Source organism: Rhinichthys klamathensis, unplaced genomic scaffold (genome assembly GCF_029890125.1).
Source record: "Rhinichthys klamathensis goyatoka isolate OS25496 unplaced genomic scaffold, OSU_Roscu_1.1 h1tg000764l_1, whole genome shotgun sequence".
NCBI lineage: Eukaryota > Metazoa > Chordata > Actinopteri > Cypriniformes > Leuciscidae > Rhinichthys > Rhinichthys klamathensis.
Window position 1 is genome coordinate 44,301 of NW_026607165.1, and position 19,279 is coordinate 63,579.

Genomic DNA, 19,279 nt, shown 5'->3' on the forward strand with positions numbered 1-19,279 from the left:
CTAAATAATTTTGATTACTATAAATAAATAAAAATGATGGTGGCAGTGCTGCGGTGGGCAAGTGATGTACTGGTGTTGCGGGACTTGCGGCTGAACACCGTGTAACTGCTATCACAGCGAGCAAGCCTAACGCAAAAGCACACGTGAACTTGACCGTGCTTGTCTGAATGTATCTCCCTTTGTGGATGTGCTCTTCTCGCTGAAATATGAGCAACTAAACCAACCAACAAATAAAGCACAAAGAACTAACAACATTCTATTACAACAGTGTTCTCATTATAAAGTTGTAATTGGTGCTGCACATCTTGCACTTTACTGTATTTTCTGTGCACCTCCTAATCAACAGTTTCACCAGTCTGGGGTGCGTTTCCCAAAACCATAGTTGCTAACCTGTTAGCAACTTAGTTGGTTGGCAATGGGAAATTGCATTGCAACCAACAAAGTTGCTAACTATAAGCCTAGTTCACAATTCATCGCCCGCTAATCCCCCGCGATTTGCACGCGATAACACCCTGACCTGTCGGCGAGCTCAACGATTTGCAAATCGGGCTTAAAATCATGTAGTGTGAACTAGGCTTTAGTTAGCAACTAACTTATGGTTTTGGGAAACGCACCCCTGGACGGAGGCTCAGAGCCGGGTATGCTGTCCTAACGCTAACCAATCAGACCTCAGGAACCGCCCCAAAATGCCACAATAACCAATCAATATAGGCTATTTATCATAGTCATAGCTTTCATGATCGATCTTAGCTACCACGTCAGAGTACTCGTGCACATCCCTACAAAATATGTGCTAGGGCTAGTGTAAAATAATAACGCGGTTACAATAGTGGTGGGGGAAAAAATCGATTCTGTTCAGTATCGCGATATTTTGCGCCCGCAATTATATCGATACAGTAGCGCAAAGTATCGCAATATTTAATTATAAAATTATCTGTTTTCCTTCCGGGTTTTCTCGGAGTTTACTCTGATAATTTACATTCGCGTATTACATCCACAAGGAAGCGCTTGTTGCGGTGCTTTGTTGTCGTGCATTCAACTGGAAATTCAAATGAAAATGTAGATGCCAAATGTAAGTTTAGCATAGATATATTTCCACTCGCTGAACCCTGACTGAGCGCTTGAGACTTTCGCTCTCCGTGACTCCGTCAAGCGATCATTCTGTGTGTGACCAGACGGGCTATGGTGTGACATACCCAGCACCGTACTCTAGTGTGAAGGCGCGCGACTCGCCAGCACGTTTCTCTCACGCACGCAAAGAGAGCGAGAGAGTTACATTATACCACGCAAAATCGACGCGCTACATGTAAACGATTTCTTGTTTGTATTTTCCTGTCAAAATAACTGAGTTCATCTGGTATTATTCAGCTTTTAAGAACAAGCAGAAGAGATGCCGGTTTCTCCGGTAGTGGGTGGAAGTGGAACTAATGCGCAAACGGCAATCTTATTGGATGGCACCCATGCCTGTTTTAATTTCAGCAAATCAGAGCAAACGAATGCTGTCAAATGATTTACATTCATGAACCAAGCAGCTCATGTGTTGTAGGCCTATATTATATTTTTTATAGACTATAGCTGTATATTGTCATTATTATTAGTAGAATTAGTAGTAGGATTATCTTTTTACTATTATCTTACTTTTTTTTTTTTACAGAAACACTGAATGACCAACAATATCGTAAGCACCGATCGTTCAGTTTAAGTTCAGTTAAAATGACAAATATGCATTCATGCATGATTATCAAGTTTTAGTTCTAATTACTGAAGTTCTATCATTAAATAGGCTAATGCTTGATTATCATAATATAATGCTTGATTGACTGATTTTAAGAGTGTACATTTAGATATTTAAAAAGCTGTGCCATTCAATGATAAGCTGATTTTGTGGAATTATATATAAAAGTTTTTGCAGTTCAGTTAATGTGTAGAAGATAATGTTCACAGAATTAAATGTGACATTTGAAGTGAGTTGAGTCTTATTTTCCTCTATTTTTTGTAATGCCTTTGAATAATATGGGGGGCATGAATCGCAATATATTGTAGAATCGAATCGCAATACTTGCTGTATCGCAATATGTTAAGAATCGCAATAATATTGAATCGTGGGCCAAATATCGCAATACTATCGAATCGTCACATTTTTGCCAATTCCCACCCCTAGGTTACAAGGTGTGCAGAATTTAAACTAACATTAGCTACTTTATTAAATAACTCCCAACCAATCAACACTAACAGTAGCTACTGTTCAGTTGGCTTACTGCTGCTCTCCTTCTACTCACTTCTGAACTCTTCATTCCTCTCTTCATTAAAGCTCCAGGTGAAGGGTTGCCAGATAACACAAAAAAGAAAAACAAGCCCTTAAAAACACAATATATTAAGCAGGCATGGCAAATCTGTACATGGGGAACAAATATAAACAATATAAAAAGTATTACCAATATCCTACAAAAAGGCAGGAAATGTAATTTATTATGAATAGAATATGTTAATATAATCAATCTAGAATAGATTTGAATCGAATCGTTACACTCCAAAAGATTCCCATCCCTAGTCAAAAAGACAGCTTTGACTAACTGAGGAATCACATCAGAGTCTCAGACAGGAAATATCCTGGAATTATTGACAAGTGCACAACACCTGCCTGCTATTCAAGGCCGAATGACTTTAAACGTATGAATTGGACAACAAGTAGGACTATTTGAACACGAACCAACCACTTCCATAAAGTCACAGACAGTCCTTAAAAAGGTAAATAATCAGTGGGTGTTCTGCTATGCATCACTCCGATTGTGGTGACAGTATAATCTGACTCATTATTAGCAAATAATATGTTATTATTGAGTAAATTACAGGAAACTGATATTTATCTTAGCAATAAAGTCACAATAAGTTATAACACGCCCTCCAGACTTAACAGGGCTGGGCATCGTGTACATAAATGTGGCTTTAAGAAGCGAAATCGGCAGTGATAGAGCACAGCTAATTATCCTCCGAGATGTTTTTGACAGCAATCCCTGAGCCAGTAATGTGTCTTGGCTCTCATCCAGTCAATCTTGTTTATTTGATTTCAGTCACAGTCGACCTAGTGTACAACGAGTACAAGCACAAGTCACTCAGTAAAAACTGAAAACAACACCCCACAAAAAACAAACCATTCACAATTTCATATATTTGACCGTGTTAGTCATTATTAGCAGTCACCAATTTATCAAATTGTTTATGAAAGTTGAAGGTACAGGCTTTGTAAAGAGGCCAAACAATTATGCTAAAATTTTTGTGGCCCTATGCAAACAAATGTCACGACATGCCACAATCTGACCATGATAAATGAGCAGAAATATCTGAATGCAAATTTAGATTTGTAAAAAAGATGTAACATAATTTAAAATGCAAAAATCAAGTAAACAATGGCTCTATGATCATCCATGATGCTACATTGAATAATTCAAAGCCCAGAATAAAGTCCTAGACAACTTCTACTACATTTACCAGAGAAACCATAAACGATGAAGCATTTTGTTTCCTTTGAATATGACAGTAAATTAAGCTGATAAACTGTATATTTGTTTATAATGCATTTCATTTTACTTTTATTACTGCGCTAGCAAATTAGCAACGAGAGCGTAAGAGGCCTACCACGTGTTAACCACAACAGAAATGTCTCCTGCGTTTGAAGTCTTTAGTAATGAGCTTATGCAAACATGCAATATTGATCTTTCTGCTCCTCTATTCTGAATCCCTTTTATAATAATTTCATAATCCATTGGGACGTGGGCATCTTGCCAAACATGTGTCATGACTTAATTAGCTATCAGAGAAGGAAAAGGCTGCACCTGTGACTGACAGGCCCGAATGCAATCTGTCTGCACTGTCTTTCACTGAACAATACTTTGTGGGAAAACTGAATAAACAAAATGTCAGATTCACTTCCGAGATAATTCACGGAAGCATAAGCGAATGATCAAATCCGCGCTCCTTTGAGAGCTGCATCTATCCAGGAGGCAGTTTTAGGGCGTCTATTGCGGTAATGGGATATAATTATTAATCTTCTCCTCAATTGTCATGACCAATTTGTAGAACAGTTAACTGTTGAAACTACCAAAATACAGACTGATACTACAGCTATCGAAATGAACTGAATTCTAATAAGGAAACAAACAGGATGAGATCAGGATGATATCCAAATGCTTAACTAAAAGTCCAAGAGCACTGGAGATGTTTTGCCAAGGACACATTCATCACCATGCACATAAAGTCTTCCACACTTGTGACAGCCTACTGACTTCCTCCAACATCAATATTTTCCAGAAGAGTTTTCAGCTTGAGTTGTTACTCTGTCAGACAGGCAACTGTGAGAAATTTTCAGCAGTTTCTCCTCCCTCATACTACAAAAGTGGATCTGCCCATCAGAGTACATACTTCCAGGAACCTCGAGCCCTCCCGGAGTACAAACATATTAAAGTACATAAAAGCAACTTTCTCTTTGGTAAAGTCAACTTGGGATCAAAACTGACCCAATTCACGATCCGCCTTTTAAGACAGTTCAGAGAGCAAACACATAAGCACATATCAAACATCATCAATATTATTTATATGTTATGGCTGATAACCGATAACTGGCCGATATTCAAATTATATACTATTTAATATATATACACTACCGTTCAAAAGTTTGGGGTCGGTACGATTTTAAATACTTTTAAAAGAATTCTCTTCTGCTAACCATGGCTGCGCTTATTTGATTAAAAATACAACAAAAATCAGTTATAGTATTAAATATTATTCCAGTGTAAATCAGCTGTTTTCTGTGTGAATATATAGTAAAGTGTAATTTATTCCTGTGATCAAAGCTGAATTTTCAGCATCACCAGTGTCAGTGTCTTCAGTGTCAAATGATCCTTCACAAATCAGTATAATATGAGGATTTGATGCTCAAGAAACATTTATTATTATTATCAATGTTGAAACAGTTGTTGGTCTGTCAGTTGTACAGTTTTTTTTGGGTTTTTTTAGGATTCTTTGATGAATAGGAAGTTCAAAAGAACAGCATTTGTTTGAAATAGAATCTTTTGTAACATTATAAATGTCTTTACTGTCACTTTCGATCAAATTAAGTATTGATTTCTTTCCTCCAAAAAATAAAAATAAAATTCTCACTGACCCCAAACTTTTGAACGGTGGTGTATATAAATACATATAAATGAAAAATAAAATACTAGAAACTAAAATCAATCTTTAAATGCTATAAAAGTCAATTTAGAAAATCACAACATTATAATGTAAAAAAGATATTCATTTTGAGCTTTGCTAAAAAAATATTTAACAGTGTTATTACATTTTTTGTGTTTTAAAAGAATACCAAGTGAGTGTTGGATGATAGCAAAGAGGACATTAACATGCAGATTTCCAATAGAGATCAAATAAAATAAAATAAATTCCCAATTCATCTTTCTTTTCTAATTGAGAATAAACCTGGTACATTTCTAAAAGAACATTCCTTTTAGTTCATGAATCCCTCTTACTTTTCAATCCTTTTTGTAACAGCAACTTTTCACAAGCTGATCAATTGCAATAAACACAATCCTGCCCTACATTTTTTTTTCTCAACAGTATCCCGTTTCACTCACAAAAACATCACATTACAGAAGTAAAATAGGTTATGAACAGCATTTTACAGTAACTTCAAGCAAGACACACTTTTGACGTCAGCAGCTGCACCCAACAGTTGACTTTAGCTGCTTGAGACCTTCAGTGTATCAACATACAACTGACACTTAAAGACATTCATTCATTCCTTCATTCAAATCTAAATCCATGTTCATAACACCCCTATCTCTAACAACAACAAAAAAAAACATTTCAGCTGACAATTCTGTCTTTATGGAAACGATAAGACATCTTTTTCAAAAAAACATGACTTCCTTGCTGCCTCTGCGAACAAGTAACAGAATAAAGAAGATCCGTAGTTCTCTTATCCTGTTTAGTGTGTGTGTACTGACAGTACATCAGCTCAGAGTGACAAATGCCTGCCGCCACGCATGATGCCAGCCACCAGTGGCAGAGGGGAGCGCAGAGGAGCACGGAGATGTGTATCAGACAACAAGTCAAGCTGATCTTGCTGATCTTCAGGAGATGACGCACTCCGTCATGTTTCTGTCAGCCGCAACCAGTTTTGCTAGTAAGTGACACTTTGAGTTTGACAATCCACATCTAATGATTTTAACCCTGTCTGACCCAAAGCCAAAACAGTTTGCAAGTTTTAAAATATTCTTCGATCTTGTAGTAGCATCTGGAACGCCTCAAACAAATCTATCTGCAATGTAATGAGAGAACTTTTTTAGCATATTATTCCACTTTGATTCAAAATCAGGTCTTGAAAATCTTGTTTATTGTCTTTTAAAACAAAAGAACACAAACAACTTTCCCCTTTTTAACAAACAATTCTAACAAAAGCACACAAAAACTGAATGATATCTCAAGATTAGCGTGGGGCAAACAAACAAACAAAAAAAACCCATCTTACATTTGCTCAGGAGAACAACTCCCCCTTCCTTAATTCAATAAAAAGGCTTTTAGCCATCATAATGATTTACAAAGTGACGAGTCAAACAGATTTACAGCGACAGCCTGAAAGGAACCCAACACAAATACAATTACTATTCACGTGACTGCCACCGCCAACCCCCTCCACTCGCGGGAGGCCAAGAACGGGAAACACGCTAGTACAGACGCAGACCCTGAGCACTCTCAATTCACCCCTTTAAAAGAAGCCACCACCAAACAGGGTGGAGAGAAAGGCTGCCATTGTGGAAGTCACTTAAAGTGACAGACACTTGGAATGGTGGTTTGCTACAAACCAGCCGCGATCATTATTCAATATCAGATGAGCTGGCGAACCATAGCCAGAGGGCAGTGACGTGTGGTAATTCTTTAGACACCAGCTGCAGCTAACAACACGGGGTACACCGCCTCATTATTAGGGTCAATTCTAGACAAAACACTGTTGTTCTTCTTTCTAAATAAACCACTTTTATTTTAATATAGAGACAAAAAGCACAATCGACCTTGATGACATGACACAAATTGTGTTTGGGACTACACTGCTCTTCATAAAAACACACTGAAATCACAGAACACATTTTTGCCCATTTCATAACAACAGACTATCAGAGAAGGCAGAGAAAAATATTAATTTCTAACAAATAGCCACAACAGACCATTTCCGATCATTGCAATATGATAAAAGGATATTTTAAGGATACATTTTACACATTGAAACACAATAAAAAGTAAGCAACCATTGACAAATATAATATATTTTTGGTATTTTTAGATTTGCACTTCTTTGGTGTGAAATTAATTTAATACAAAAAAAAATAGCAAATGTAGAAAAAAATCTAGATAGCGTACAGCATGTCACATTGCAAGGCACTGCTTAAAATGTCAATGAGCCAAATATAATGTACACCTATAGCTAAATCGTTTAATGTACACTTAAAAAATACTAATAACAAATCAATAACATAACATTTAAATTTAATTCATTTATATTTAATTAAAGGCACAGTATGCAAGTTTCGCCGCAAGAGGCGAATTCAAAACAATAACAAAGGAGTAGCTTGATGCCATGAGTAAGCGTGGACTCATGGGTGATGTCGTTTTCACCTCCACAGCCGATGGAAAGCAATTCGATGGGACTCGGGCAGAAATCGTGTTCATGGATGAGGTAATGAAATGAAGTTTTATCAACGTTACTGTGGTATGAAGCAGGATGGGGCCCAAGAGCTGCAGTCGGCCGCTGCCGCTCCTTTCATTTTGTTGTTTATGCATATTTCACGAGTTATGATTTGTTGAAATTTTAAAAATGTGACGATACCAGCATTTACCTCTAGCATTCTGAGCGCTGTTTTAGTGATTAGGGATCTGCCGATAGATGCCTGCTTTCAAACGCTCCCGTGTATATCTGTGTAAGCGCTCGGTGAAGAAGACATGTTTTTGAAGTGTTGATCATTGTAGCCAATCAGAGACATATATGTTGAGCGCGGGAACGCAATGGCCAATCAGAGACATACATGTTGAGCGCGGGAACGCAATGGCCAATCAGAGACATACATGTTGAGCGCGGGAACGCAATGGCCAATCAGAGACATACATGTTGACCGCGGGAACACAATGCCCAACCAGAGTTGTTTAAGAATCCATTCAACAGCGCTCAAAATGCTAGAGGGAAATGCTGGTATCGTAAAAATTTTTACATTTTGAAGTCGGTTATGACAAAGTCGGTTATGATACAAAGATGTTACTCACGGTAAATCAAGAAAACAAGAGATTCAAACAGCAAGACTAACCATGTAACAATGATTAGTTTTTTGTCGATAAAGGTATCAAAACAGTTACTGACCTGTCTTATAAAACACAAAATGTATTAAAGCGTCTTTGGTGTTTCCATGGTTTCTATGGAAGTAAAACTGGTAATTGAGGGTAAAGCGGATATGACATCATTGGCAGGCGACACAATGACACGAGACGTTACACTGGTTAAAATAGTTCACTGGATTTAAACATTGTTGGAAACATTTGGGATAATGTAAGTACACAAGTCAACAAAATATACACTGTTCTTATCTTACATATTTAAATAAAAAATACATATTTAATTAAATAAACTAAATAAATTATCAATCTCAGACACAGTATTTCCTTCCATTTTTCAATAAAGAATGAAGAGTGAAATACAAAATGGGCCAACCTGTTAAATAAATAAGCATGTACATTGCGGCTCTTTGTTAGTACAACTTGTGATCTAATTAATGATACTGCGGCACATAAGCAGTGGCCCCTGTGCACATGTTCAACTGCCATTACACTTCCCACCTGCCCACTAATAAACAAGCTGCTTCGCCTTCTGCGGTTGTCGACGGCTGTGGTGTGACGCAGGTTTGAGGTTTGCGCTCTCTTCCTTGAAAACAAACCTATATAAATGTTTGTGTGGGTGTTGGCAACTATCTGGGTGGGAATTCTCTTGCAGAGGAACCCCTCAGGGCACTCCAGATTGAGTTTCCTCTGTTCCTGTGTCCCAGAGTCAAAAGAATTCCAGAGAAAATTAGACAGCCATGTGCACGAAGGCTGCTTTCGGGAGCTAGAACAGGGTAAGGCACAGCAAGCCAACCTCAATAACACTCAGTGATATTGATTAGATGCTCAAGATGTCCTGAAAAAGGTACTTTGCTTTCCTATGTATGTGATGGTGACGGGGGGGAAAAAAGATCTGCATGTTATTCCCGGTCTGCTGTTTCTCTTCTGAGGGCCGCCGTGAAAATTTGAGCTGGCATGTGCCATCCGTCCCTGGTGACTACTTACTGCAGATGCGGAGCTCTCAGAGGCGTCCTCGGAGGACACGCACCCAACGTGCATCGCGCCACCGGCTCAATCTAGCTAATAAAACAACAATTCACTCTGAAGCTCAACGTCTCACTCAGGGCCACGGAGGTAGAGAAAACTATGGGGGAATGTAACGGATGCCGTGCCGTCTTTAAGGCATGCCAGATTAATATGCCAGCAGTGGGTTAATGTGCAATTAAAACATTTCATGTGAACACTGTTTGCTTATGCATCAGCAACAAGCTCACTACTGAAAGAGCAGATTAACGATCTCAGCAACCACTAATGAAACATTGAACGCGTTTAAGAAAACCACTTACTCAGAAGCTCTGTTTCAAAAACTAGCTAGCTGTTTTGCTGCCTACATAGGAAGCTGCCTTCTATGGGAGCATTGTAACCATCATGAAGCTTTCTAAGTGACCAATTGGCAGTGTTGTTATTGGTAACTGAACAAAAACAAAAAACATTAAATTATTTTTGGTAACTGAAATAAATCTAAAATCAAATAATATATAAGAATTAGATGAAAAAATTAAACGTAAAAAAAGAAAATTGGAAGTTTTGCCTTTGGCAACTAACTGAAATAAGTCTAAGTTAAAGTACGAAAATGGAAAAGAAAATTAAAGCTAAATGGAAATGTTAAAAAGCTAATAAATATGATAAGAGCACAAATTTACTTAAACTTAAAATTTTAATTGGAAACATAAAAAAGCACTTCAAAATATTAATAAATACTATAATAGTATATATTTAATACTAAAATAACACAGCTCGTTTGAAATGCATCTATATAGGCAGCAACTTAACACAAATACAATTGCAAGTTTAGTAACTGTGCTTTAAACACTGCTTAAAGCACTGTGTAAAACACACACATAGGCTAAAAATGAAAATTGTTTCATCATTTACTCACCCTCATGTCGTTCCAAACTGAATGGCTTTCTTCTGTGGAACACAAAAGTAGATATTTTGAAGAAAGTGTCCTTTTTTTGGTCCATACAAAACAACATTAACTTTCTTTGTGTGGACAAAAAATAAACAGCACTTTTCAAAATATAATTTGTGTTCCACTTGAAATGACATGAGGATGAGTAAATAATGAATTGTATGTGAACTATCCCTTCAAGGTTACAGTTACTCTCCAAAGTCAGCTCACTAGATTTTGGAGCAGGACATTACAGAGCTCTTGTCTATATAGCGAAACATATTTGTTTCTTTCTAGCTTTTGTCTTTAAAGAAACCATATTTTAGGACGCACTGAAATGGGACTGCTTTTAAATCATAACACCCAAAAGGCTTAAGCTGTTTGTCAACAGTTAATTAAAAAGCACTGAGAGACAATGACAAATACTGTTTGAAGATGATCCCTGGCAAGCCCCACACAGTGTATCATTGCTGTCTCTGGAATACACGATTAGTTTAATCTCATTACAGCAATGATAAATGATCAGTGCAACAATGGCTTCTGTTTTCTCAGAAGATGCACGCAAGAATGAGGTATGAAATATCAAGGTTTAGTTTGCAATATCGCTTACTCTTATCTCTGACAACTTTATTGTGGTGGTATTCAGACGACACAAAACTTGTAGTTTCAATTTGTTACAGCATAAATAAACGTCGTACTACTTGGCGTGAAAAAACACCTAATTGCCTTGGAGTTCTAAGACACTAGCCACCATTAAATCAACTCGACTTTTTCCTCCATGACAGCGAAAACCACTACACCAGACCAGCCATTTTACAATATTTGCACTCTGGGGTTTCTAATATGGCTCTTTATCTGAACAGCCCAGGTAGAGATATTAAAAGACATGAGCTCATAAGAGTGTGAAGCAGTCTGGTTCAGAACCGCAGGGGTGAACGAGAGGGGAGGGCACATAGTGGCCACCAAGAGTGTGGCTTATGAAACAGTCATTAAGAGCCAGGGCACACAGCACTTACCTGGGAAGTGGTGCTTGCCATTGCATGCCAATTTGAGCCTGGACATACACACGCAGACAAACACACTTACACGGCTCTGGATTTATCATGCTCTATCTGGCGCAGAGTCTGCACTAGCACTCCATGAACGTCTCTCTGTTGCCTACAGCTGTCACCTCATGAGCTCTGCACGGAGGCTGTGAAGCATGAAGTGTATTTGTGGAGCAAGAGGTGTGTTCTCAGATGGAATACATTTTCATTGTGAGATCTGCCTTGAACGGTTAATAAGTGCTAAAGCAGAATCCAGATAATAAAAACGTGGAAAATTAGAATGAGACCTATATGATATGACAAAAAGATTATAGAAAACTGCTTAATGTAAAGAAAATCAGCTGTTTTAAAAGCATACTAGGCAAGATTAATATGATATTACACCATACCAGTGCAGTGGTGCTCTGCTGCTGCTGCTGAATATATAGGTCCAGATTTACTAAACAGCGCAAATTAGCGTGAGAGCGCAATCCCATAAAAGCGTCGAAGGGTGTGGAAAGTTCTGCGCGTGATCGACTGATGAGATACAATATACCAAGAGCAGCGCAAATTAGCATCTGGTTTAAGACATGCTTTTTTGTGTGGTAAATAATGGCGCAAATACCAGTAAATTGACTAGCGCAAACCTTAGTAAATTTCGTGATTCCTCCCATAAATTTTGCGTCTGAAAGGACGCTGAAGGGAAAGGACGCAGAAACTCAGACAAATAAGATAAGGTCAGCTGCAAAAATACCTTTTCAGCGCAAATTTTTCACTGTGTGTCTTTAGTAAATCCTGACAGAAGTATTTTTTAACACCAAAAGAGTGTTAGTAAATCTGGCCCATGGTGTCAAAAAAAGTACTTTTACCAGAGTTATAAACTTGCAATCCGAATGTAATGACTGAAAGTGTTGGGTATCACAAAATAAAACAAAGACAATGCATATTTATTTTCTTATTATTTTCTATTAGTATGACCACTGTAACCTGATTCTCAAATCAGTCAAACAGACCCATTAACTCAGTTTTAATCAGACTCATGAATCGGTCACTAAATCTGTTGGAGTGGTTACAAAGTTAAATTTACTCTCTTACTAAATCAAAAGCCATTCAAAATATCAGAACTGTGTGTACATGCTAAATAATGAAATTTGCAAGACTGAATCAGTATAATTGTTGACTGGTTGATCATATTGTGTGCCTAGTTAAAGTTGCATATTCAAGCATGGTAATTCAATTAAAAAACATTGAAAATGTTTGAAAATGAAACTTTGATGTTTGAATATTTCAAAAACAGTAATATTTATATGTATGTATGTTAAATGAATAGACCTTGCCAACAGAAATCATCTAGTCTATTATTAAAAACTAACTTGACAGATTAGCCTATAGCTAATAAACATGAAGAATTCAGCTCATAAACTTTAATATCAAAGTGTGGGGGGGGGGGGGGGGTCAATCCAAGTATTTAAAAACAAATCAAATGCATTTTTACTGTTTAATATAAATTCACATTTTTCCTGCGACACTAAGGGATTTGACGGATCTACTATGAATTTCATTCGCCACTGTCCATTTGTCATTTTCTCCTGACATCTTGAAGTTGCCTTTCATTCAGCTTTCATTTAGTCTCACCTTGTGCAAATGTCTAAGCCAAGGTTATGTGTGCGTGTCATTTGCCGCGCGCAGACGCAAATCCTCCTTCCCGTAAAAGGCGAACTTGGATGAGAAATAATATTTATCCTTCCTAAGAAAACCTAATTAATTTACTTTGTCAGAAAACATGTATGAATCCCCCAGGCCATGTTGAAAGTAATTGCACGTCCCTCTCAGAAACACAGCGATCACTCGCAGGGACGGAGGCAAATCTCCCACTCGCAGACAGAGAGAGACAGCTCAGACGAGGCGACATGGTCCAAGGTTTCCACATGATGGAATACATGGCAGTATTTCAATACATAAAATGAACGCAGATGCATTGGCGTTGTGCAAAGTCTGAATAAATGCATGCATACAGATATGCACTGCAAGTAAAAAAAAAAAAAAATGCAGTATTTGAATGTAGAAATATCTATTAACAACTTTTGTACAACCAGTTGCATCCCTCTAATGTTGTCAATGACACGAAACCGAGCCCTGACTCTCTATAGACCTTTATAGACCTATAGAATCAGTGTACTTAACAACGCAGATATTTGTTTCTCAAAGAGAGATGGATCTCTTTAAAAGAGTAGCGGGACTTAACAGTTTAGCATGGAGAACATGGCTCACTGAATGTACACTAATTTTCCTCAGTCAAAAGAAAACAGGTTGAGGACAATATGTTTGTTTTGCTTAAGCTGGATTTGCACAGCACACAGCGGCAGTCAGACTTCAAAGCACTGAGAGCTTTTATTGGCACCGAAAAACGAAGGTAATTGCTTGTGATCATGCAAAATTGTCAGTGTGGTGGAGACATTTTGTCCTATAGTTCCAAATATCAAGCCCTTGCATTGGGGGGGGGGGAAAGTAGCTGGGTGTCATTTTTGGTTCAAAGTACTTGCTCTCGCCGACAGAAACGGGATACAGCCATTGTGACATCTTCTGCGTTCATTTTTCAAAGAGCGTCAAATCAAACATGCATGAGCTTGTGACAGTGTGGGCCTGACAGTCCCTATCTGAGGGGTAAAGCACTTAGAATGGCACCAGCTAGCTAATGCTTTGCACATCGCATCCCAGTGCATCCATGGTCACATTGTCAGCTCAAGAGTCAGAGGCAGCCTTCAACAAGCTTTCAACTTATGCAGCCTGGAAGCAGATTCAGTCCCACGCCACGCACTTTGCAGATGCATGCAATTAAAATCAAAAGTCTCTCTCCCTCTGCTTCACCGAGGTCACGAACCACAAGATGAAACAGACCAATGTACCCGTAAGTCTGTAAGGAAATAAGAAGTCATGCACTCCTATTGTCTGAATAATCTGTGGTTCGGAGGCTACATTTCACGTAAAGGTATTAACCCCGATCACCACAGAAACGAAAGTGCATACACAAGTCGAGCAGGCGGTTATGCAGACGTAATGTGAACTATTCAAAAAGGCCATCAGCGTATTAAGCGTAATAAATGATCCACAGTGCAGCATGTGGAGTCAAACAAAGCCTGACTCAGGTTCAAGAGTGGGTGTGTGCGGGTGGTGGCTAGACGACTGTTTAGCTTTATGATGAATGAACGTGGGCCTACTATTTCACAATTTCACCACAATAGTGTGCTAACAGTTAAATGTCAACCTGTCAAAACACTGATTAGTATTTTTAGCTGGTAAAAAAAAACATATTGTCTTATTCTGGCTATAAGCAAGGAGAGGAAATAAAGAAATTAAGTATGAAACACTATTAAAGGGATATTCAACCCAAAAATGTTAATTCTGTCATCATTTACTTCCCCTCATGTTGTTACAAACCTCTATAAGTTTCTTTCTTCTGTTGAACATAGAAGAAGATATTTTGAAGAATGTCGGTAACCAAACAGTTGACTGAAGCCATTGACTTCCGAAGTATTTTTTCCATACTATGGAAGTCAATGCGGCCTTCAACTGTTTGGTTACCCACGTTCTTCAAAATATCTTCTTTTATGTTTAACAGAAGAAAGAAACTCATAGAAGTTTGTAACAACCTGAGGGTGATTAAATGATGACAGAATTAACATTTTTGGTGAAATATCTCTTTAATGAAGACTACCAATGTCATTTTAACTCATATTAGGTCTTAAAAATTCTTAAACTCAACAAACTATAAATCTGCGTTTAACTCAAATTAGTTGTCTAGAAGTCAGGGAAACAAATATATTATAGTGTAATGAAATATATTATTAAAATATTGACATTTAGAGGATTTTTTATTTTAAAAAAATGTCTGTTTTTACTTCTATCATTTGGGGAAAAAAGGTTTCATGCTAAACTAATGATGTTGGCACTAAATAAAATAAAAAGTTCACAAGTCCACAATACTTGGTGTATTGCAACTTATAAACAGAACTCTTTCTGTATGCTATTGTGATTTGTGACCCAAGTATCATGATAATATTGCATAGCTGGATCACTCACGATTCCCACCCTTAAATCGCCCAGTGAATTAGGCAAGCTTTTGTCACACATGCCAAGAATTTGAATGTGAAAAGAGATCATCTAGACTATACGCTCCTAAACTGGACAACCTTGAACACATTTGTTAGGCTAGACACAATAGAGACACAAATGTGCATAAATGCGCAGCGATGTGAGCAATAATAACTAATAAACCTGTTACTGAATAATTTGCGTGTAAAATCTGATACATTTTTGACAATGTTAATTTGTTCAAATGACATATCTTGTGATTCTCTCTATTTTGGCATGTTGAAAACAACTTTTCAACGATTTTATGGAAGTTTAATCCCACATTAAGCTCAATTAAGCCCTCCGCAACTCCTCTTTAGCCCCGTTGACAGAACGACTTGAGCTCTATCTGTGTCTTTACATGACTATGGCTAAAACCTCTACCCTTGGTAATGATGATCCTCAACCTGGGGCCCCTGTCTGAAGAAGGGAGGAAAATAAACTCAACTCCTCTCCTCTCCTCTCCTCTCCTCTCCTAGACAAATTCTCCATTCCTGACTCATACAAGTTAAGCCACTCATACAGAGGACGTCACACTGGTGGGTAAATCTACTGTGTTTTAAAATACACCCCCAGCAGACTCATCAAATTAGACTCCAGTCTTCATTTTTAAACATTTGCAAACAATAATTGGCCTTTACAATATGCCTCCTCCAATAACGTTAACATGAACCAACACCACAATTCAAAATGAGTGAGATGAGAGCTAGGTACTCTCACCTTTGTTCCAGATGCAATCCACCCTGAAGTAAGGGGGAAGTTTTTAACATTATCAGCACTCACACAGCCATGTAAACATTGACTGTGATTGTACACTAAAGAGGTGACCAAGAAATTGTCATTAAATGGCAACTTTGACTGAAGAACCATCCTAAAAAAACTGTCTGCTTCCAACAACCTTGTCTACTAAAAAGAGAAACTCTAGAGTTAAAACTTAGTTTAGAGGAAACAAAACCTATTTTCATAAAAACAATGACAATTTACGGTAAACTCAAATTGTTGCTAGAAAGAATTTCAGCTATGTGTTTAGGCTTCTTGTAGTACTATTGGCAGAAGACTCTCCTAATAAAATATGTATTTCTAGAATCAAAAGCATTAACATGACCATGCATAAAGCATGGGCCTTGCTAGATCAAAAACCATCAATAAATAACTTGATTCAACATCATGTAGGAAAATAAAAACTTATTAACCAAAGCTGACAGTTGTTATAATCTCTTAAATAAAATATTCACTACTAAGCACACAAAATAGCCCATGGATTACCAAGAGAACACTGTGGACACTTGGCATGCGTGAACTGTATTATATCTTACAACCAGTCTTTGGTAGATTACTTCTAAATGTAATCTGGCAACTATTCTAAATTGCATGGCTAAATTGTAATCATTTTCAGATTAACTAATCAGATCACTTCTGGATTTTGATAAAAATGCAAACATGTGCAAAGAGAAACATACTCCTAAACAACACCTTTGTCCACTTATTCTTACATCACATCTTGCACTTATTTGTGATTGAATTTTCAGCATCAAGTACTATCCTGTACTAGTGTGAATGTACTAATCTGAGCGATGTACAAAACTTTGTATTACAAGCACTTCTCCTGTTTGACTAAGATAAATCGCTTTTTGTATTCCTCGTTTGTAAGTCACTTTGAATAAAGGGGTCTGCTAAATTAATATAGCCTATGTACAAATTAAGAATCCTTAGATTAAACAATAGTAAAATAGTTAGACTAATAACTAGTATGTTTTTAGACATTCATTTTTTGAAAACAATAATTGCATTCCACATCAATCTTTTTAAAGTATCTGCTTAAATTTATTTTTGCGTGTATATGTAACATTTTAGGGGCACCATCTGTAAACTACTGATCATTTAAACATTATTGCGTTTCCAGGTAGGCAATGTAACCCATATGCAATAGTAAAATCCATAAGTCAACTGTCATCTAATTATGTATATATATATATATATATATATATATAACGAAATGGTTTCTAATTGCATACACTTGGTTTTTCTAATCGGATTACGACATCCAGATCACATAGTCAGTTGGCACCCAACACTGCTTGTTGTGTCCTCAAAGTCTGTTCCATTCAAGCATTCACCGAATCCAAGATTCGAACGAAATGTTACAATATCAGCGGTCACAATACATCAACGCGGTTGTCCTGTTACTACACAACGGCATGAAACATCACATTTCAGCACATGGTTGAAAGCCTTGTTTCCTATTGCTTATCAAGACGCTACAATATAATATCACCTAATCAAAAAGACCCGGCGAATTTAAATTACATTTGTGCAACGAAACCATCCAATTGTGCCCATCTACGTGCCAACCAACCGTCCACCGCATGACAGTGCCCTCCTCATCTGAACAATGCAACACACCAAAACGATATGCTGAACGGTATGTAAACGGTGGGCTTCTCCAGTTCAGCCAAATTCCGCGTTCCTCTGAACGCCACTGTCCAGGGGAAAAAAGCGCTCAATAGTGCTTTGCTTCGAAAACACAAAGCCAACGTATCGCCAACGCTTCAGTAAGTGCGATTGTTTCCTGCGCAGAAATACATGTGTACACATCTCAGCGATACTTTAAGTGACTCTATTGTTAGCTGAGGTTGGAGCTAGCGCGGAGGCTACGAATTCATTTCAATGCAATGCATAAAAACCTTCCCAGCGAGCAAGGTGTGAAAATGATAGGGAAACACAAACACAACTTACTTTTAGGTCCAATCACAGCACGGCGCCTAAAACCTCCTGGATTTGAAGTTACGATCTGTTTTCTCCCCTCACACTTCACAAACACTGAGAGAAAAGCGCACGGCGTTTCGTTAGTGTGACTGTCTGAATCAACTAACGTAGTGCACGGCAAGTTGAAGTGTCAAATTACACGGGCTATTCTATTACCACAGAGCCATGCTTGCTGGTTGCTGACAAAATGTGTCCCAGAGTCGCGTAAAGCGCTCGCGCCTTTGGAAGACACCAGGCGGCGTGTGTAGATGAACGGACTGGATTCACACGCGAGTGCCAGGTCGTTTGCTGTTTGAATACTACAGTAGCCTATATCGTTTGGCTTTATTTTATTGTCTTTCCAGGATATTGATGAAAACGTTCTTAGGTAAGACTAAAGATGTATCAAAAACACATCAGATGTAAAGTGCGATTATTGTTAGCCTATAATTTCCAATTTATAAAAGGAGGAGGGCTTTTGTACTTAGTTTTATATCTTGTATTTTAAGTAGATTCGAATTACAACAAATGTGACCATAATTATGAGTACACATCATATACACAATTGTGTATACAAATATATAGCCTATATATATATGAAATAACAAATATCTGTTTTTGTATTTAATTGTATACTATACTGTATATATACTGTGTGTGTGTGTGTGTGTGTACTGTAAACACCATATACACAATATACAAAAACAAATAATTTCATATATATATATATATATATATATATATATATACAGTAAATAGATATATACTGTAAACATCATATATACAAAACAAATAATTTAATTTAGCTTATATATATATATACGATCAATGCAATGCATGTAGCCTACTATATATATATATATATGGAAATAAAGCATAATGTTGAGTTTTAAGTTGTGATATCATACTCTTGTTTTAAGTTTTTTTTTCTACATTAAAAAAATTACATTATTTCAAATTAAATTATATTATGTCTTATTGTGTTTGTTTAAATGTTTGAAAAAAATCAAATAATAATATGTATTACAAAAGTACATGTTTTTTTTTGTTTTTTCTTTCAGATATTAATATA

General features: G+C 37.2%; 1 long non-coding RNA gene across 1 annotated transcript in view; it reads right to left on the bottom strand.

Moving 5' to 3' along the window:
- The window catches only part of LOC130077619 (uncharacterized), a 60,530-nt gene extending 42,067 nt beyond the window's left edge, over nt 1–18,463 (bottom strand). The window contains exon 1 of the long non-coding RNA XR_008805804.1: nt 18,199–18,463. This is a non-coding gene — a long non-coding RNA (uncharacterized LOC130077619). The remainder of the gene's footprint in view (nt 1–18,198) is intronic.
- Nucleotides 18,464–19,279: the final 816 nt, after the last annotated feature.